The sequence below is a fragment of the Corvus moneduloides genome, chromosome 2, assembly GCF_009650955.1.
Source record: "Corvus moneduloides isolate bCorMon1 chromosome 2, bCorMon1.pri, whole genome shotgun sequence".
Lineage (NCBI taxonomy): Eukaryota > Metazoa > Chordata > Aves > Passeriformes > Corvidae > Corvus > Corvus moneduloides.
Window position 1 is genome coordinate 46,713,129 of NC_045477.1, and position 22,451 is coordinate 46,735,579.

Sequence of the window (22,451 nt, forward strand, 5' to 3'; positions counted from 1 at the left end):
TCCTACTCCTTTCTCCTCTTCAGTTATCCCATTGGTATTCACTCTTGCCTGCCTTTCTGACCACCCTTCCCGCAAAACTTATCAGGAAAAAAATGCATTTATCATTCATCTGCACGTCACCCTTCTTCTCTGTCTCGGTCAGTTTCCCTCTTCCCCTCCCCGATCCCTTTTTCTTCTTCTAAACTGCGCAAAGCCGTATTCTCACAATCTCCTCCGGCATCTGCCCTCTAGCTCCTTTTGCGCTCTCTACCACATCGGTCCTGCCCCGGCTCCTACCACACATCCCGAAGCCTCCACAGGCCGTCCCTCCCACCCTGAGGCCGGCCACAAACTCCATCCCCGGCAGCGGGCAAGGCGCGGCGGTGCCAGCCCAGCCCAGCCCAGCCCAGCCCGGCCCGGCCCGGCCGCCGGCGCTGGAGCCGGGGCGCGCCGCCAAAGCGCCGAGCTTTGGGATCGGGGCGCCCTCCAGAGGCGCCGCCGAGCCCTGCCCTGCCCTGCCCTGCCCGCCAGAGCCGGGAGCACACGGGAGAGGCTCGGTGCAGCCGCGGCCGGGGGAGCCCCTGCGCTCCCCGTGGCCGAGGAGCGGAGCCCGTCCGCAGCCGCTCTGTGGCCGCTCGGCGGCTGGGGCGGAGAGAGGGAAGGCGCAGCTCGTCTCCCGCCCCCTGCTCGGCTTCTCCGCCTCCTCCTCCTCCTGGCGCCCGTCCTCTGTTCCTCCTTCCCTCCCTGCCGCGCCGGCGAGACCGCGAGAGCGGCGCCTGCCCCGCCAGGGCGAGGGAAGGCGGCGCAGCCCGCGGGCAGGAAGCTGGATGAGGACGTGTATGCGGGCAAGGCAGCCCCTCGGGCATGAAGGGGACCGCGGGGACGCTGCCCTGCCCTGCAGCCGAGCGGGGACATCAGGTAAGCGCCCCACACGCCTGCCCGGCCCGGCCCGACCCGGTCCGACCCGACCCGACACGCCTCCAGTGCCGGGAGAGGGCAAGCGTCCCCTGGAAAGTTACCCTGCGGCCGCCGGCCGAGGAGCGAAAGGCAGGGGAGGCGGGCGGGAGGCGGCCCGCGGTGTAGGGTGGCACATCGGTGTGTTCGGCAGGACTCGCTTGGTGCTCCGGTACCTCAGTGCGGTGCCCGAGGCTGTGCCTCCCTCGCCGGGGCGAGGCGTGCGGTGCCGGCATCCCGCGGCCCCAGCGGCTCGGCACTGGTGCCAGCGGCCGTGCCGCGCCCCGCAGAAAGTTTCCAGCGGCGTGAGGGGCAGAGAGAAGCGGCAGAGGATCACCGCGGGACGGGAGCGTGGCGAGGGAGAAGCAGCCTTTCTGTGTTGCCGTGGGCAGTGGGTGCCGCGGCTTCCCCCCGGGTGCCGGGAGCGGTGCTGCCAGCAGTTCGCTCAACTTGTTTCACTCCGGCGTTGTTTTCACTCTGGTTTGTTGCAGCGGAACAGGATCAAGTATCCCTAGAAGTGTAAGGTCGGCATCTTTAATGGCTACATCTTACTCTTCTGTGAAATTTACCTGTTTCCTTGTGTCAATTTAGTTATGTTTAGGAAAAACAAACTGCAGTCTTACGAGAAAGAGATGCACAGCAGTACGCCTGAGACTTCAGTGGGTTTGTTATGTTGTATGACGTAACAGTCAATGCAACTGCTGTTCTTTTTGAGTCACACTTCGTTGGGGCTTTTTAATTGAACATTTGTAGATTAAGCAGAAACTTTTAATAAAATGTGTGAATCATTATAACGCTGCTGGAGATCAAATCCCAGTTTAAATGTTTTGCAATTATTTTCTTCCCCCTTTGCTCATAAGTTATATAAAGGACAGACTCAAATAGTTTGCTTAGTTCTTCTGAAGTAACTTAAGGAATCAAAAGTGAACAGAGCTCCACACAGATGTTCTACAAAGCAAAAAAACATTGAACCACTTTAAAAAATAACTAATCAAAAAACCTGTACCTTGGGAAACCTCCTTCTTTCCAAGACTGAACAAAGACATGTACATTGCAAACTGCACTGAAGGTGGAAAGATTCTGGTCATTTCAAATAAGGCAATTTCCCCGTACAGAGAATGTTCTGCACTAACTCGCTTGCTTAACTGGAGATGGTCTACCGTAACTATCAGCTGCAGTTCTGTTTTACTTACAAATTTTCAAATACCAAGGTAAACTCACAATATTTGTTGAAAAATCCAAAGGAAAAACTTAAATGCAATGAACCTAATTTCAATAGATCAAAAAAGTATGAGTAGGTTTTTGGTTTGGGGGTTTATTGTCTTGGTGTTGGGGTGTTTTTTGATTGGTTGTTTTTTAATAGAACAAATTTGAACCAAATTTAGGGGAGCATTCAAAAGCAGACTTCATTTAGCTATGTACATCTGTTGTTGCAGGTAACACCTGGTTGTCAGACCTTGATAAGGCACCGTACTTAAAGTGATTTTCAGGTTGGGACTTTTCTTAATAAGCACATGGATATATTCCTTAAGAGGGTCTATCACAGTTAATGACCCAATGCAGCTCTAAGACTGCTTTACATATGCTCGGGCTTTTAATAATGGACTTTTATATTGCATTAAGCTGAGAGAGGGCTGAGGAAATAGAAGGATAGGCATGTATAAAACTTGAAAAGCTTCCCACTTTTGTGCGTTTTGTTCACTGGTTGGGTTTTTTTATTTTTTTTCTTTTTCATTGTCAGCTTCAAATACAACATCTCTCTGGGCTTTCATGCAAGCGGCAGGTTTTATTAAACATATGATACAATTTTCTATTGTAAAATATTCTGTAGTTCTTACTTCCTTGAAAAGATAAGATATGACTAGGGAATTATCATTTTCCTTGACAGCATGACAGTTAGAACTTGGATTGCATAGGAGCGAGCATGTGTAGTGTGTTAAAAGGAGATGTCATTCTGAACTGTCTGACTAACTTTTCAATGTGGTTTTTTTTTAGTGAAAGTGAATATATTGCTTGTAAAAGCACTGCTAGGATGTAACTAAGAGGTAAGGATGAATTAATGTAGTGATGCTGGGTTTAACTTAAGATTTTTTGTATAGTTTTAATATTTAGAAGCCTATGGATTTAGTGCCCAGTTCTGTAACCAGATATTTGAGTTAATTTTATTCATATCAGCATCTTAGTTAAATTCACAGTACTGGTACTTTAGCTATGCAGAGGTGGCATATGTTTTTTTCCTATTTAGAATATACTGAAGCAAAATGCTTTGTTTGCTAATAAGGTAGCTGTTCTGATAATGTGTCCAAATTGTATATAGAGATTGCTATCAAAAGCTGATAGAAGCTCATGTTAGAAGTGAGAAGCTTAAATGTAGCTGTGTGTCCAACAAATATTCTTTTACAGCATGCAAAATCTTAGGCAATGAAAATGGCCAGGTGAAGCAAGTGAGGCATATAAAGTGCCATTAAGGTATGGAAGTGTGAGAAGTTAGGCAAAGGGGAAAAGAGGAGGAATTTAGGAATGGAGGGTTTGGTGGTTTGTTTGGGGTTTTATTTGCTGTGGTGGTTTTTTGTTTGGTTGAGGGGGGCTTGTTTGGTTGGTTTTTGAACATGAACATTCGTTCTAAAACCAAAGTTGCCTGCTTTTGTAGGTAATGCAGACCTTGAGGATTTTGGGTAAAGGTGTACATGAAGAAACAGGTGAGGTATTTGCTTTTACCTGAAAACTGTGGTTGCTTATACAGTTTTTTTTCTTATAGTTCTGTTTGCAGACCTTGTACTGCTATATTTAAAGACTTCTCTTAAATCATGATAGAAAACTTTTTACTTCATTGTTAAACCCATCTGGTGTGGTTGGAGTAGATAAAATCATTGTGGAACTAGTTAACTGTGTGTAGTGTTTTTACAGAAGCAAGAAACTGATATAAAGTGGAATATACTGGCTAAAGAAAATTGCATCTCAGTTACAAGTTCAGTTCCCAGACACTGAGAAGTACGTATGATAAATCTGTGAAAAGACAGGCCTAGATTTAGGGAAAGGATTCCTTCTGGTCACCACAAACAAGTAATATTTCTGCAGAATGAGCTTTCACTTTGCGTGCACATTCTGGGTGTTTTTCCCTGTCATCTGTTACATTTCTACTTGTTTCTTCCCAACTGAAAGACTCCTCATTATTTAATTTTTGCTTTCTTAGTAACCTTTTTTAGACCTCTCATGGTTAATATTTTCTGCTGAATTCCTTTAATTTCTTCCTTTATTCCTTAGGTAGAGAATATTCTATAAGGAAATTGCAGCTGTAGCCTTACCAACAAGTAAACTGTAAAGATTAGTTTCAGTTCAAGGTAGTGTGTTGTCTTTTATGCAAGAGTATTGTATTGCTGATCACTTTTACTCATGGTAACTCTAACCACCAAAATACCAGTGTAGCTACATGCTATGTGTCCTCATCTGGTATTTTCTCAGATGATTATTCTTAGTTAAACTATTTACCTTCTTTAATTGCATCTTAATTTTCTCCCAGATCATGTTTTCAGTTTAACATCGTTATTCTGAGTTGTAGTCCTGTATACCAAGATTCCTAGTTCTAGCTTCTAGATCTCCTTGGCCTTATGTCATGCTCAGATGTAAAAACTATACTCTGTCACTTCTCTTATTAATAAAGGAATAATATCTGTCAGGAAAGACTAGGGGAGCCTTCTCTTAATATGGCAATGTAACCTATTTTCTTAATTAACCGATCTAATGGGTTTCAGTCCATAGAGTGTATAAATATGGGTATTATTGTCTTTTAGAAACTATTATGAAGTCCAAAGCAGGAGTAGTATGTATTTGTTTAAGAAATGTTTTGTTGCAAAACATCACAGCTTTAAAGGAAAGAAAGTGTCTTTTAATTTAGAAACCGTTTTTAATACAATAGTTTTACTGAGCAACCGAATACCTTTTCCTGAATTTCAGGTCAAAATACTCCTGGGCAGTGTCCCTTGCAATCATATCATGTGTACTATTTGTAATTAAAATGCTGTACACAAAACCTCATTAAAATTAACAAGGTAATATAAGTGCTAGTTTTTCTTTTTAGTTTCTGACAATTATTTGTAGTAAGTGACTTTAGTCACCAAATAATGGGGAATAATATGTCAAATTATTGAGCAGTTTGGTTAACTGCTATGCTTTAGATAATTTCTAAGGCTCATTCAAGTTTCACATTTGTACGCACTTACAAAAACATTAGAGGAAAACTACAAATAGTGTTAAGAAAACTGATTCTCTGTTAGAGGTGTATGGCATTGAAATCCTTAACAATCTATGGTCTTTTCTGAAATTGCCATTATATTAAATTTGATGTTATATTTACCTGCTTTCTACTAATATGTAGACTCTTAGATTTAATGGAGTGATTCTGAACATCTAATTATTTTTTTTTCCACTTCACTGAATTGACTCACTGTGATGTTCCAAATTAATATATTTGTCAATATTGCTGTCAAGTCACATTACATGTATCAGCCTCTGTAATTGAAGAATTGCTTTTGGAAACTACAACATATGTGAGTCATACAAAAGTACCCAAATAAATTCCTTACTTGTGGTTGTGCATTAAGCATTCAATACTTCTGAGGATATATTTATTATAAATAATTCTGAAAACTTCATAATATCATGTCTGTGTAAACCTGGAGAGATAGCTTCTATTTGTTTTATAAAAATTGCACTATGGAATTTGGATTTTGTATGTTGAACACCCTTGCTGTCTATTATCATCAAAAATATTGTAAAAACATTGGTTTTCCAAGTTGTAGAAAAGTAGATAGCTTTTAGAAGTTTTGAGAAAAAGGTTCCAAGATTCAAGAAATTGTACAGCGTACACTGAAAACCCCATTCATTAATCTAAAAATGACAAAATAACGTATAGAAGTTGATTCTAAACCAGCAATTTATTTGATTTCAGAAACAAGGAATTTTTGTCTGTAACTGTCAGTTTTCCCAAATTATTTATTTGCTAATGAGGAATTGTAAACGAATATGCAACATTATGTGAGAAAAATGCTGTATGTGAAAAATCATAGCATAATACTAGTTCCCTGACTTGATTTTCTTGGACGCAGCACTTCTTCAGGCTGTGAAGATTTTTGCTTGGAGTTTTGAAGACAGCCCTATTTTTTTACATACAGAGGTGCATATGCACATAAATAAAAAGGACTTTTCCTGGTGCTGATTTCAAAACTTGGAAGTACTTAAATCAAACAACCAAGGAAAGAGAAACAAAATGGAAAGATCTGGCTGATAAAATAAATTTCACTGGAATCTCTCAATCCGTTCTCAAAAACAAACTTCCCCAAATCATTTGAGAAAGAAGTTTGTAACCAGTCTTAAAGAGACTGCAATAGCAACCATTGTGGAAGTCCACAGACATCCTGCCTCCTCCTCCTCGTTATTGGAACCAACATTGAGTTCTGAAGCCTTCTATTCTTTAGAAAGAAGGTTCAGTTTTTAGTATACCATTTGCTGTGTCTTGGCAGTGTCAGAGTTATTTATTTGGCTGAAGTGCAAGGTCATATTACTTCTCTCAGGACATTTCATTGTTGGATGAGCTGTGTTCTTCATGGTTCTAGAAAGAAGTCAAGAGGTCTTCTCAGGATCTTTTAAGGAATGTGATGAGCTTAGTAAGCCTTTATACAATGGGATCTTCTTCCCTTAGTTCACTGGCTGGCTAATGCAAGGTCCTCCCAGAAGTCATAGAATCATAGAATGGCTTGGGTGGAAAGGGATCTTAAAGATCATCCAGTTCCAAACCCTGTGCCATGGGGAGGAACACCTCTTACTACACCAGGTTGTACAAAGCCCCCTCCAAGCAAACACCAGAATGTCCCAAAAGAGTTCGGGATCATACAGTAGTCTCTGTATTACTGGAGGAAATCATACTTGTAGTTAGGGATTGCGATCTGTGTGGGGGAACGCTCAGGAATGTACGCAGGAGTCTGAGTTTCAGCACCTAATGTGGAAATGGCTGTGACTGTGCTGCCAGTGTAATTGTCAGGTGCAGCAAGCACAGTGCTGCAGGAAGATGTGTGTGCTGTCTTTACTTACTGTAAACAAATAGTTTTAGTGAGCGACACCAGGACAGATAGCCTTCAGAGAGCCTTCTACTGTAGTCTGATTAAATCATCTTGTCAATTATGGCATTTTAATTCAAGAACATTTAATGCTTTCTTCTTGTTCAGTCTGTGTAGAGAAAGCTACAGTATTAAATGTTGATGGTCTGAATCACTTACTACACCTTTGAACTTAATAGTCATGTTAAGCTGTGGTACTGCTTGGTTTAAATACCACCTAAAAAGGCAAAAAAAGCAGCTGTGCTTTGGGGGTTAAGTACACTCACTCATCATGGCTTTTTTAAGGATGGAATTACCATGACATTTCAGTCAAGTTTTGCAACAATTTACCCAAGGTATCACTAAGGACTTCTCTGTTCCAAAAGATTTTCAGGTTAAGCATTGTAGACATTCTGCAGTTCTTGGTGCAACTGAATGTAGCTTTGAAAGCTACAGCAATATTACAGTGTTGCACAGGTCTTTATGCATTCTCTTACAAGGGTATACATTAAGAAATTGAAAATGCAACTAAAAATACTGCATTTTAAGGAGTACAGTTGGTTTCATGTTACTTTTGAGCATTGCATTTGCACCAGACTTGAGGCTACTGAAATCTTGAATTCTAAATTCTCAAAGGAAAAGCGAAGTCAACTTTACTTAGATCAGCAGTGAAAATTGTGCCTGTCCTCCAACCAAATTAACAGGGCTTCAAGAAAACCATATGCATTTATGGGAAAAGGTATTTTTTTGTCTTCTTCAATAGTATCCTTTTGTTAGCATATGCTGTCTTCTTAACAGCACATTTGACTGATGGCTGAGAGCAATATAGCAGTCTCATCAGGCCTGCCTTTTTAGGGGAAGTTATTATGGTACTTCTGAAGTGTCTGCAGTAACCCATCAACATGGGTTATTGGGTTCTTAATACTGTATAAATAGGATATATGTATGATTCTGCTCTTTGTCCATCTTGTATCTTGCCTTCCTAATCCCTATTTAGAGATTTTCCAAGAATAGGGATCGCTTTTATCTTTTTAAACACTAGCATTTGAGCAGTAAAGGAAGTATGCCTAGATTGTAAAGAAATTCTCACTGTCATTGCTTTCTTATTCCCATAAGTGAAGGTTAATCATTTCATTAGACAAATGAAATATCTGTGCTAAAAGGAAGCATCCCTCCCTCTCTTTAAGTATGGTGCTTTTATCATCTACTTTTATCTACTAATGATTGCCAAACTGTTCTCAGTTTTGGGAGTATTTTGTGGTAATCTCTCCAAGACACGTCTTAATATTTTTTCTTGGGATTTTTAGTGTCGTACAACGTCTCGTACACTACACATACTGAATTCTTTGGAATATTTTGAAGTTATGTGTTAATTATGCAGTTTTTGTCAGGAGCCATATTCAGATATTTTTGTGTTGGTTTTTTTGTTTGTTTGGTGTCTAAAGGGTAGGTTAACTTGCAGCCAGTTGAATCAGTAACCCAAACTAAGCATCCATTGTTACTGTTTGCTCAGCTGAGTCCAAAAATATGCTAATAACAAATCCATTCAGTCCTCCGTTCCAACAAAAAATGCAAGCGTGCCCAAGCATGCCAGTGAATTCTTGTCTCAGGTTTCCAGTAGAGTTGGCACCTATATCTGCATGTATGTCTTTGAGCATGCCAGACCTTTCTCTGTGATGGATGCAAAACTGATTGAAGACATTACACTGACAGATAATAATTTTTGGACATGCATGCTGATTCATGTATTCTCTTTAGTCCTATCATTAAGCTGGTGAGGAAGTGCAGAAAATTTTGCCATTTTCCCAGCCCACATTTCCAGCAGATATTTACTGCATCCACTCTTGGCTGACAGGCTTACTTCAAGGTCCATGCCTATCAAGAAATCAGCACCTCATGCAAATATCCAAGAGTTGAGGCCATCTGTGAAATCTGCTCCTCATCTATCCATCATTAGGGTTTATTGATTGTACTGTTATTTTCAGGTATAATCTCTGATCAGGGTCAGTCTCTTTCCCATGAGTACTGCAGCTTTCAGCCCACTGTGTAAATGATGAGCATGGACTCGAGGCTTTTTGCAGAGTGTGCAGAAAGTCATAATTAACAGCAAAAGTGACTAGATGAAAATAATTTTTATGGCTGCCTGTAAAATCCTGTTTTTGTTTTAATTGCAGCTCCATAAGGTTTTGGAAAATTTTGTTGAGCTATGGGAATACTTTTTTGGTTGAGTTCTCTACAAGCTTACCTTACAGCTATGTCTGCAAGTCACTTATTTTTGCAGGCAATTTTTTTTAATTCATGTGGCAAAATATTCTAAAAAAGTTAATATAGGTTAATATAGGTTTACTAGTTAGCACAAGATTACTTCTTGGCACTTGAATTTGTCTTTGTCTTGTGATTTTTCCATCTCTTACTAATGAGTTGTCGCAGTATTCTCCAAATACAATGCCTTCATGAAAGCAGTAAGTTAACTAAAACAATCAGCAATCATATTTTTTCTACTTTATTGGCAATTGTGAAAAAAGAAGAAAATGCATACCCGACAATAAGCAGCTTGACTGAGGTTGGTTGTAGTCAACAAGCTGTCTCTGCAATTAGCTGCAACAGACATCATCTAGAAGTAGCCCAATCCTGGTACAAATCTCCTGATAGTTGACTTTGAGTAACTCTGGTAAATGAATTCATTCTTTCTGTTCATCGTTTTGAATAGCTTATTATTGCAGACCTTATTCTAAAGGAGATGCTGGCATGTCTTTTCTTCCTGTTAGTTTTAGATGTAAATTCGTTTGGTATTAAGTACATGAATTACGCTTTTTCACAATCTAGGTCTTTGATGGGGCAAAAAAAAATCATGAGATAAAATTGACATGCTCCAGGCCTTTGTCACAAGAAACCAGTTGGTACTGCGTGAGGAACAGGGACAACTGGTGATATCTTCAACAGTCACAACAGATGGCAGAAACAGGGTGATTTGAATGGAAAGCAAATACTATCTCCTTTTTCCCCCCTGTAAAACAGCCTTACACTAGAACATTATTCTTTAGAATCAGTTGACAGGAACAAATGAGAATCTTTCACTGGAACTATGTGTCGATAATAGCATGAAAACAAATGTAAAGATGTCTGAAAGGTACTCGAAGCAGTTTCATTTATCTACTTATGATGGGTATTAAAATCATAATAATTTTCTGATAACAGTTCTGGGAAATGGTATACTCTTAAAGTATGTGAAGTAAGTCTCCTGCAACATGGAAGGAATGTCTTTATATCATAGAATACAATCACAGAATGGTTTGGGTTGGAAGGGATCTTAAAGATTATCCAGTTCCAACCCCCTGCCACAGGCAGGGACACATTCCACTACATGACATTGCTCAAAGTCCCATCCAGCCTGGCTTTGAACACCAGTACATCCCAAAAGAGTTAGGGATCATACAGTAGTCTATTGCAGGTAATCATACTGTAGTTAGGGGTTGCTATCTGCATAGGGATATGTGCAGATACAGGCAGTAATCTGAGTTTCAGTAACTAATGTGGAAATGGCTGTGACTGTGCTGCCCATGTAATCGTTAGGAGCAGCAAGCACAGTGCTGTGGGAAGACGTGTGCACTGTCTTTACTTGTTACTAACATAGTTTTAGTGAGTGACACCAGAACACTTAACCCACATGACTTTACTTGAAGAGGAATCTTCAAAGAGTTTATGAAATCACAAGAGCTAACAACTGATACAAAATTCTCTATTTCAGAACATATTTATTTGGAAATATACTTTAAACTTTCATCTGATGTGTTCTCTATGCTGATAATTTATATTCAAGAACTCCTTTGGGCTGAGAAATGCTTGCCTTATTGTGGAAAGTTTAGTAAGAGGTACTGAAACTAGATTTTGAATTGTTAGTAGAGCAGCTAAAAATGGAAAACTTTAATTTTCTTTCTCCTGCATTGTTTAGTATTTCATTTTAAGTAATATTTTAAAAAAATCTATGAGGATCAAATGTTTAATTGAATTATTATGATTCTGTATGAAAATTATATTTATGATACTTATGAACATTACAATGCTCTCAGATGCTAATCCAACCGAAAATATTAAAGTAGGCATAGTTAAAATGCTTTTGTGTCCAGGGAATAGCAGGGTTCCATTTCCTGTAGGTAGACACAAGTGAGTTCACTGCTACAAACTCAGCAAAATAATAACTTTTTTTTCACAGTAGTTGAATCTTAAAATATTCACTATTCAGTTGAAAAATTAAGTAATTTTGGTGATACTGCAGGTTAACACTTAAGTGCTAAGTCTGACTTGTTATAAGCAAGACAATTTTCATTACTTTCCAGTTTTAAGTAGTACTATTGAGTTTTGCTAAGCAGTGTTGAAATTTCAGCAGCTGTGTCTACTCATCTTAAAATCATGTAAATGAGCTAGCTTCTGTTCCAGACCCCTTCAGTTCTTAAGGAAAGTGGAGACTTCTCTAAGCTTACAACCATTGGTAGTAGCAAGTACTTTCCATCTATCCTCTGAAATATTGGACATCAGGCTATATTTTGATGGGACACTCCTGTTGCTCTCTGTTCTGTGCTTAACTCCTGCAGATTGTTTTCATTGTCTCCACTCTTTCTCAGTCCCTTTTTCTTGTTTGCTTCTGTCATCTTTTTCCTTGGTTTCTTTTTTTGAATGCTGTTCCTATGTCTTCATGTCTCTTACCTCCTATAAAGCAATCTTATCACTTCTCTTTAGTATAGATGACACTTCCTTTCTTCCTGAGCATAATCCAACTGAATTTTGAAAGTCCGGTGAAAAGCTGTCTGGCCTCATTTCATAGCAAAATTCCGTAGTGAGCTCCAGGAACTGGAAGGAGAAAGCACAGAGGAAGTTTTGATTAACTTAGCAAAAGATTTCTCATTAGGCAGTTCCAGGAGGTCATCACAGGTTAGTTTTAGGTAAAATACAGGGAAAACATCGTTATTATTATATGAGTTTTCTTGAGCTTCACCTTACTGATGAGTCTTTAGTGGTTTTAGTGTCTATAGGCTTTCTCATCACATTTGTCATAAGAAACCATGAGGTTCATTCTAATGAGTTTGATAGTTCTAATTTTTTTGTAAGTGTTCTCCATTGTCATTATTGAATGATTGTCTTTCCCACTAAAAGATCTTTGGACTTTTACCATTACAGAAGTGTCTGTTCAAACGAGAGAACGTTTTCCTCACCTGTGCTTCTTCACAGAATTAAACCAATATAATTAAAGCTGTGCTACTGGTGACTTTGTGTTCTTGAATAGCTCAGCTTTGTCTCTGGAAGTAACAATGCCATTTTGTGCTATTAGGAATGCCTCTGGATATTTGCCTTACATTCTCATAGCAAATTTAATACATATTTTATGTAACTAGAGTAATGTCTTAGTGAGAAGTGGTACTCCAGTTATTTGTCTAATTTTATAATAAAACCGTAATTATGGTTTTATACTTATTCTGTAAATAACAGACTAAATAGGGCCTAACTTTCCAAGTGAATAAATCTCATAGCTTCTTTAATGACAGGAGACACATCCCATGCCAGGTAACCTTTTGTTCAGAGGCAGAAAGTATAGCCTTACTTAGAGGTGTCAGACTATATTGCAATCATGTAAGAATCCAATTATCTTTTTTAACTATTCCTACTTTTTTTTATTTTTTTTATGACCAGCCATGCTGAAATTGTAATGAGAATTCTCAGGCTTACCTCACCAGATAGATGGCAGAATGAACATTTTTATAACGGGAATAAAAGCTGTTGTGTTTTATCACAAGGCCTTCCTATTATCTTATTTCACTTTTGTAAGGTAAGTAAACATTACCTCAGAAGAAACTTCAAGGAACACCCCTGTTTTTGTTATGTGTATACATAAAAATCCATATGTATAGCCTTTTTTTGTATTACATTTGCATATTTACTTCTCAGCTAGACTTGCTGATACATTCTGATTATGTAATATTTCCTGGCTACACAAATCGCTTTTTCACATTTTCATTAAACCTGAGTTCATAGCAATGTTAAGGTCATCATGTTTTTGTAACATAACCATGGGAGCACCTTATCAAAACTCCTTGTTGCTAAAGCAGCTTGACCTTGCATTTAATTTACTAATCAAAAATACCATATCTTTGTTTTCCTTTTTAAGTAACAAACAAGGTCACAGTAACTGGACAAGGGGAGAGCACTTAGCAAACTGCTTGGGCCTAAACTTCCCGCTAAGATTGCTGAAAATAAAATCTTTAGAGTAATTCTTAAAAACTCTTTTTTCCCACCCTAGAAATATTAGGCTTACTCTGTATTCATTATAGACTTTCTACAGTGAATACAGAGTAATTTGGACTGTGCTACTCCAAATAGTTTGAAGTGAGCTGCTGCTCTCAAAAACAATTGATTAGCCCTACTCCTGAACTCTTCCTAAAGATCTTCATGGGCCAGTAGGGAAAGGCTGTGGATCATTCTGTGATGGCTGTCCAGTGCCAGTCACTATTTTTTTCTAAAGATTTATGGATTCTGCTTTGGCATGAGATTGTATTTGCCACTGTGACAAGAAGTAGGCTATCTGGTCCTTTGGAAATCAGCTCAATGAAAATGTGCCACCACCAGAAGGGCTTCATCCTGTATAGTCCTTGTTCCTTGGTTTCTGTCCCAAGGATCCTGAGAAATAAAGTACCAGAAGTGGATTGGCCTGCTATTGCTGTTAAAGTTAGTTAATCCTGGCCCTGAAAATTCTCTGCAAAAGGTGGTAGCTGAGAGAAGGCTAAATCTGAAGTGAATTGTTATGTGCTGCTAATGCACTCTACAAGAAATTTTAAAAACAGGTATCTAACACGTTGCATAGGCAAAAAGACAAATTCTGTTTTGAAGTTCATTGAAAGTCAATCTTATAACAAATCCTATGGATTTGTAAGTATTGGATGTTTGGAATATTACAATTCTTAAAATGTCACACCTATTTAAAGTACTGTGAGTACTTTACATAGGATACATACATAGGTAATAATGGAGATCATAAACATTAGCAGGTGTCAAGGACATGTTAAATGCTATGGAAGTTGTCCTTCTAAGAGGGGAATTTGTGATCACATGCCCAAGCTGTCATCCTGAAAAATTATAGATCACAGCCAAATGAATGTAAATTTTTTCATACCTGATGTGTTTTGACAGACTGTGTTCAGGATTTTACGTTGAGAATTTACATTGTATGTCTGGGCTGTGTTTCTTAAAGTTCTTGAAAGATTTAAAAAGAATTACAATTTACCTGCTGCAAACTGAGTAAAAACAAGCTAAGTAAAATCTAATTCTTCTTAAATTATAAAATAGGAAATATTCTTTGTAACATTGAACCTTATGTATACAAACTTATAAAATGCATAAGACCAAATACAGTCTACCTTTTCACAACAACTAGCAAGGTATCCCTTTTCTGAAGTGTACTTCTTATTGGGAATATTTTGGGAGGAGTTTACCTGTACTAAATATGACCTACTATGCAATAGGTCTTTAAAATAATTTATGACTTGCTGTATAGTGCATATACAGTTAATGTAAAATAGTGCAGTGGCTATAAATTTAACTAGTCCAAAATTCTTTCTCCAGAGCAGAAGCAAAGGAGTTGTTTTACACAGGAGAGTACTGTATTTTATTTAATGTAACTTGGAAAAAGCTATAGATGACCTAGCCACATTTTTGATTATAGACGAAAGAAAGGGACAGGGAAGTGGGAAACCAAATTCAGAAAGTTACTAGCTATGGAAGCATACTACTTCACCTTACAAGAGAATGCCTAAACAGCCAGACTGTAGATTAATATTAAATAGGTTCAGTCTCAAGCCAGTCTGTTCATGCTGGATTGTTCTGTAGCAAAGAATATTAGATTCAGATATAAGATGGAATAATAACAAAGGACATTGTAGTATAATCAGAAAAAGACTTCAGAGAGAAATATGTCCACTGACTACGTCTGTTCCTTGAGATGATTAGTGGGTACTGGCTCACGTCTGCTTTTCCCAAGCCTGATACTCTTCAGAAAGGTAAGTTGCATCCCAGCTGCATATAAGCAGGAGTGTAGATGGTGTGGCAGCTACTTCAGAAGAGTTTAGATTTTCACAGCATAGTCTTCTTTATTCTTGAACTGCTTTATCTCTTGAATGTGTTGTGCTGCTTATACAAGCCATTGGTTTGTGGTAATTCCCTAGATGTGACGTTGCTGTAACTTCACCATTCGTGAAGCTGTGATCCCAGAGTGTTTATATAAAGTTGTCCTGGTTTATGGAATACAACTTCATGAGCTAACATGAAATGTTGTAGTTTGGCATCTGTGATCATATTATAGTACAAAGTTTGAAAGAAACTGCTGTCTTGTGAAGGATGATTCTCTTTGCCTGTTCGCTTTCATCAAGTGTTAGGCCTCACTACACAGAACGTTGGCTCAGAAAATTGAACTCAGTTGTCCTATTGAGTTCAGAACAGGATTGGGTCTAGAATTTTTCTGATTAGCGCCTGGGATATCTGACACCTGCTCTTCCATTTTCTGGGCACTTGTCCTTATTGAATAGGAGAATGATACTTCTCTTTAAAGTGTGCAAAGCCCCAGCTTATACCTGAGGAATGACTTCAGCCTGAGCAAAATCTGAGTCTTTTCATACTTGCAGAAAATGTAACTGAAAATCATCCATATTGAAAATAACCAAGTTTATAGGGAATATGTTCAAGGGGAGGTCCCATTTATCTTGGTGTAGTTTATGGGGCCTATTTATATTGCTTTCCTCTACGTAATGTTTATAACTGGCAATTGCAGTGCATAACTGTCTACAGAGATTTGTGGACAGCCAAGGAACATTTTTGGATTCCTTGACTAGTTCTACCAGCTGAATGTATATTGTGTAGGTCAGACAGGTTCTGATGATGTCTATAGTGTTCTTAACCTATCCTGAGATGCCATCTGTATCAGTCCCAGAGAGTTAGTCTGCACTGCGATGGTTCCACTCAAACCCTGCTCCCTAATACAAGTAACAACTATTCTAACAGAACCCAGTACAGGAACAACAGCTCAGTCCTGAACTCTTGCAGGTAGAAATGAATTGTGTGTTTGCTCCCCTTAACATAAAAAAGAAGACTCAGAGAGGTGTTTGAGGTGCTGATATCTCCAGTGCTGTATTTATGATAAATTTTGGAAATACCTCAGCTCCATCTTGCCTAAAAGTCTGTCTTGGACAGTAGCTCACAACAAATGCCTAGGAAAGAATGTAAGGACAGGAAACATCATCTTTCAGTGATATTTCCCAGAATATTCTCCTACTCTCTGCATATTTCAAGAATTATCAGAGCCACTTGTCATGCCTTTGTATATGAGTTTTAGACAGATTTCCAGGAATCTATCTGCTTTACTTTTCCAATCTGGCAAAGTTCTTAGCATGTGGACTGTCTAGAGGCATCATTGCACTTGATCTGTTTACTCTTTGCCCTGAAATAATTCTGTACTGTGACGTGTTTTCGGTAATTTTGTATTCTAGGAAGTCCTTATGGAAACAGTGAAGGAAGTCAGGGCCAGTCCTTTTCTCCCTCCTTGCCCTGGGCCTAGAATTAAGTCAAAGAATCCTTAGGCCAGGTAAATTTCCTACCATCCCTTGGAAGTCAAGCTGTAATTCAGTCTGAAGTCATTTACCAAGTATCTTCCTGTTAGATGGACTAGCATATGGACACTGGACACTGTCCAGCCATGGTCTGAAATGTGATCAGAGTCGGTGGAGGCAATAATACCAAATATTTTGGTAGCTGGACTCTCTTTCCCAGGCTTGACATCTTGAAGCACATGTAGTGAAAGAAAAATGCTGCAGTTTTCTGTGTGGATATTTAGGCTGGAGTCTTTCTGTTGCAGATCACGCATAAAAATAAGATAACCTGCATACCAACTGGTGGTAGATGATTGTCTCTATTCCTGATAGTGATGGCAGGAGCCAGATTTGGGTGGTTGGGAGGAGAGGGTTTGGGATTGGGTTTTTGTTTTCATTGGATTTTTTTGTTGTTTTTTTCCCTGAAACTCTGCGTGAAGGAAGAAAAGAGAATTAAAGAACTGGCTGCTGTCTTCTGCATAAGAGGTACTGGTCTAAAAGCTGTTTTCGTAGTTTACTTTGAGTAAATCAAAAAATTGTGTTGTTGTAGATGGTGGATCTAGAAGGTACCTAAAAGAAAGAAATGGAGAGAACACCTCTATATGTATGTATTACTTAAATGGATATAATGGATATTCACTAGTCTTTTCTTTACTTCTGCTAAAGAATTGCTTCTTATAGAAGATGTGTGGGTTTAGAAGGAATTGAGAATATGATGAAAATCACTGTCTCTTTTTTTCCCCCTTTTTTTTGGTGCCTAAATCACCATGCATAGGTTGCCAGAACAGATTTCAGAATTCCTTGCACTGGTTCATTAAATAGGTAAATTAACCTTACCTGAATTAAGTAGCATGCTCCTTTACATTAATAATTCTAATTACATGTTTTTTCAATTCTATGAAATTTTGTTTGGTCTGGCAGCCTCTTCTACCTTTCTGTAAGCTGCAAGCTGCAAGCTGCTTTTTCTTTGTATACTCTCTTTGTATTTTAGTGTGCATCTATCGCATGTAAACCTGAACATTTAAGCTCTTATTTGACTTAGAAATATCTGACTAGTTTCTAACGCTTTAAAAGTAATCTTTCTATCAAAAGTTGACAGTTTTCAACTTCCATTTTAATACTGCTACCCCTTTGATAGTTGTACTTTAATTTTCAGAAGATTGGATGCTAAACTAAAAGCTTCTTTGCATTCTGTCAGTCTTCAGCATTGTGGCTTATAATTTTGGTTCTTTGATGCATCTGAAAGTTTTAGATGCAGCTTTTTTGACACTGATTTTGTTGTTCTTGTTTCTGAGAAGTTAAAAAATTAGATGAATTTTTAAGCTTCTGAAGTATGTGTCATGAAGGCAAAGCATGTGTGAAAAGAACCGGGTAAAGCAAATCATTGTATACTTTTGACTTGGAATATGGCTAGATATTTTTGTTTTCAAATTTTAGATCAGTCTTTTGAGCAATTCCAGTTTTAAATTTCATTCTATCTGCATGACATCATGTGTTCCTGCACATGGAGAATTACATCAGTAAAATTCTCTCGTTGATTCCTCAGATATCCTCAGGATGCTTTCAAGATATTCCCTAACCAGAAATTTAAGAAACTAAGCAGCTGTGGCACAATCAGTAGGGTTGTGAAGGGATAAACAGATGGCTGAAACTTGGAAAACAGAGAGTAAAAATACGTGCTAAATTTTTGCAGTGGAGAAACATTGTCTCTGTAGATCTGCAACAGTTCTGTGCTGAGACCCATCCACATAACACGGATCTTGCACAATGCACATCACGTGTCTTTTCTGTGATAGCACGTGTCAAAAGGGCTGTGTTGGGGTTTGGAGCTTTGATATTTGAAAAGAAGTTAGAAATAGGATCAATTGAAAAGCTTCAGAAGGACCTTCTGATTCTGAGTGATGAGACAGTAGAATGGCAAATCCAGGTCATGGAAATGTAAGGTATGTCAGAATAGACTAGAACAGAATACTTCAGTCAGAAGGGACTTTCTTCGATCATCTAGTCCACCTGCCATGTTGTCCTGTTGAAAGATGGAAAGTCCCTCAGTATGTTTCCTTGTTGCTTTCCTTATTGCATCAAAATACCATTAAAGTTACTCTAGGGAGAGTCACCCTTTGGTGTTCTTTGTTGGCCTTAAGCTTCTGAAGCTAGCTCTGTATTGTTATGTGCTCAACATAAAAAAAGGATGTTCTTTCTTTGCCTTTGCATGTGTAAGCCTTACAAAAAGTGTCCCAAACTCTTCATTTTCACAGTGGCAAGTGGGTTCTGTTGTTTCAGTGTAGCAATTTGTCCTCACCTGTCATATGTGGTGGTGCTTTTGGAACCAGTTCTGATACTAGCATATGGTACCAGCCCATGGCGGGAACTAGATGATCGTTAAGGTCCTTTCCAACCCAAGCCAACCCTTTGTAGGATTTTACTGGTACTTAGTGACCTGAATACCTTTAACATCTCACCTCAGTCATCTTGCTGTAAAGCCACATATCAAGCACAGCACCATTTTCAAAGTCTACAGCTGTGTTTTCAGTTCACCATTGTTTATTTGGAGGTTGGGTGGTGCCATGCCATCAGCTGTTAGAATACTTATGTGAGCCCATCAAAGAATGTGGGATAGAAAAGGCAAGTTTTTTCTATGCATTCTCTGCATCTAAGGAACTGATCGAAAGTGTCAGTGGTACAAAAATGGCAAGTGAGTATGTTCTGTCTTGTGCAATGTTAGTGGGGCAGGGACTGGAGCATTTCTCCTATGGACACTGGAAGGGAAAACTTCATTTTTTTGTCATTAGGATAAATTCGCACTTTGTTAAAATGTACTTGTGAATTATCCAAGGAAGGAGCACCGTTACTGGTTAGGATAATTTTCCCCCTTGGTTTTGAAAGCTGCATTCATGAAAAGGGGCTTCAAAATGCAGCTAAGCAAGAATATCAGGATAAATAAAGGATTGGAGATAAAATAGCTCTTTCAGTTGAGAAGCTGTGGAAGATGTTGGATGGCGTTAACAACAACATCAGAGACAAGCTTTGTTTCTCTTCCTAGCTACAATGTGTGGTGTTTCTGAATGCTGATAGGAGAATTCCCATATGTAATCTGAATTAGAGTTTTGCAGACAGGAGCTTGATGAAAAGAGAGTTTATTTTTGTGGCTTGAATTAAGTCCCGTGGTAAAAAGCTGTGCAGTCATCCACTTTAGTGACAGGTGCAGAGTAGATAGTGAATATTTTGGTTTTATGCAACACTTTTTGCATTTTTTTGTAAATTAGTTGAAGCAGCTGGAGAGTAAATAGACATGAGAAAATTTTATCTCAAATGGAGTTCAACAGCTACTCATCAAATCAAGTTCTAACATGGAAAGTAAAATATTTATAGACAGTGGAAGACAACTTATTATTTACAATCTGGGAAATTTTGATGCACTCACTTTTTAGAAAAAGCTTTTCTAGGAAATTAAATACCTTCCCAAAGGGACTGTTTGTTTTCTGGTTATTAAAAAAATAATGTCATATTGTAGCTGTGTATGGTCCTGATGTTTCTTTAATTGTTCTTATATTGGGACTTAGATTCTAGCCCCATGCTGAGTGGCTATTAAGGCAGTAAGAGAACTCCGGCAAGGGGATTGATACGGTACACCAGGACTTCATTTTTTTCCCCTAAGCTTTTCTGGAACTTCTAGAGATACCTTCTTCTACTTTATAGGTTGACTGCAGTTTGTTTTTCCAGGCACATTCACAGTTTTCTCTGTTTGGGCCCTCTTTAAGTATGTGGATGTGAGATTCTATGATTGTCTCACAGCCATAAAATCCTTTTCTGCTTTCACCTTGATTTCATATTACTAAAGAAAACGGAAAATGCAGCAAATATTCTGTAGCTGCTGAATTCTCTGCATTGCTATAGTTTTAGTTATTTATGAAAAATTTTAGTTTCTGTAAATGTTTCAAAGCATCTAATTTGTAAAACTTACTTTTGGAGACTATTTTAGTGTAAATTTTCAGTGTCTCTATAAACATACCTCTTTATAAAATCAATACCCTCCTTTTAAATATTATGTAATTTATTAAGCAAAACACTGAGATTTTCATGTAGTTTATACAAAAAAATCTATTATTCCTGATCATTAGCCCGGATTAACACAAATACACCAGGCAGACTTTTGTTAATTTCATTCTCAAAATTATACTTTACATTTTTGTTATTGGAGTTACTCTTGATAAGAATTATCCCAACAGTTCTGTAGAAGTCAGGATTTTCTAATGACTGCAAGCATTGTTCCTTAAATTCTATCTGTCTTTCCTCTTAAGATTGAATCTTTGTTTCACAGTGCTTAAAAAGAAGCAAGACAAAGGCATCCATCTTCAATCAAAGTTACAGCTATCTCCAAAGGCACATCACTGGGTCTAGCTGGGGTCGAGTCAACTCCCTGAAAAAGTTACACTATTCATACTCAGAAAAGCATTGGTTTGTGGAAATGTATGTTTTCTCACAAGGATGCTTGCTGTTTATGGATCCTTGCTAAAGCGGGTGAAATCAAGAGCTGTAATGAATTGCATGGGATTGGCTTAGGAATGAGGAGTGAGAATTGTTAGTACTTGACATCATTACAGATGCTGCATTGCAATCTGCTGAAAACTGGGAAGCATCCTTCAGAGATAGCCAGTTGTCAATAGTGCTGCTTCTGCACCAAGCACATTAAATAAGTATCTCAAAGTTTGAAACTGTTAGTGGTTCTGAGAGAGTGACACAGAACCTCCACTGTATTGCTAATTGATAATTACTCTTTCAATAAGAAAAAAAAATAAAACCTCATATCTCGTTTATGCTTAGTTATCTTTTGGGAATGCAAAGTACGTATAAGGTCACTTTAGTTGATAAGAAATTGACACTCCATTAGTTACAATGGATCCATCTGTTTGGCTTGCTATTTTTTACCTTATCTTGCTAATCGGGGCCTTTGCCCTCCTCTGGATCTGTTCCCTGGGCCTACACAGAACAAACAGTTGATTTTATGTGGTATTTCTAGTAAAAACTTTTGAAAAAAGATACTTTAAGGTACTTATGTTTTTCATAGAGGACTATAAGTAAGCATGTAAATTTTACTGTTTACTAAGCATGGAAGAGGGACTATGAATCTGTCTTTTCTTGTCATACTTAATTTTGTAATTTTGGAATATGCCATTTAAAAATTTATATAGCCCAAAATATTTTCTATTAGTGATGTTGGGGATTTTTTAATTATAAATGAGTGTACAACACTCATATAAATATGAATTAGGTTGACGTATTTTCTCCATTTTTTTGTAACCATAAAATAATTAACAAATGCAAATTACCTGGTTATCTGTACTGCTATAAGAAGAAGATTTAAAGTGGAGCTATTGGACAGTATATAGACCATGTACAAGTCGTTGTTTAGAATGTTGATGATTGCTGGAAAAGAAAGCAAGCTACCTAAGGTATAGACTTACTACAAGAATATGCTTCAAGTAGAAATAATGGTACAAAACAAACCCCAATCTATTCTTTTGCAGTGAAAGACAAGTGAAGACTTCTCTTGCAGTGAAGACAAGAGACTTGCAATACATGAGGCTATAAAATGCTACTTGAGCAAAGAGATAGAATTTAATGTAGAAGAATCTCTTCATCTCTTGGCTTGTTCTGCAGAGGTTACATTGTATGATTAGAAGGGTGTACTAATTTCCTATCATCTTGGGGAGGGTGCTGCTGGAAAATGTTCAGTGAGTACAGTTTTGTTGCTCACAGAGGTAGTCTTTTACATTTTAAGGGCCATTCTCCTTAACCTGTA

General features: G+C 38.3%; 1 protein-coding gene across 6 annotated transcripts in view; it reads left to right on the forward strand.

The window, feature by feature from the left end:
* Window positions 1–696: 696 nt before the first annotated feature.
* The window catches only part of SGCG (sarcoglycan gamma), a 109,403-nt gene continuing 87,648 nt past the window's right edge, over window positions 697–22,451 (forward strand). For 5 of the 6 annotated variants that reach the window (XM_032099426.1, XM_032099428.1, XM_032099427.1 and 2 more), the window contains exon 1: window positions 697–897. The gene's annotated coding sequence lies outside the window, so the exon portion shown is untranslated. Of the gene's footprint in view, window positions 898–17,091; window positions 17,138–22,451 lie in introns of all 6 variants that reach the window. The other variant, XM_032099429.1, reaches the window with a different exon arrangement.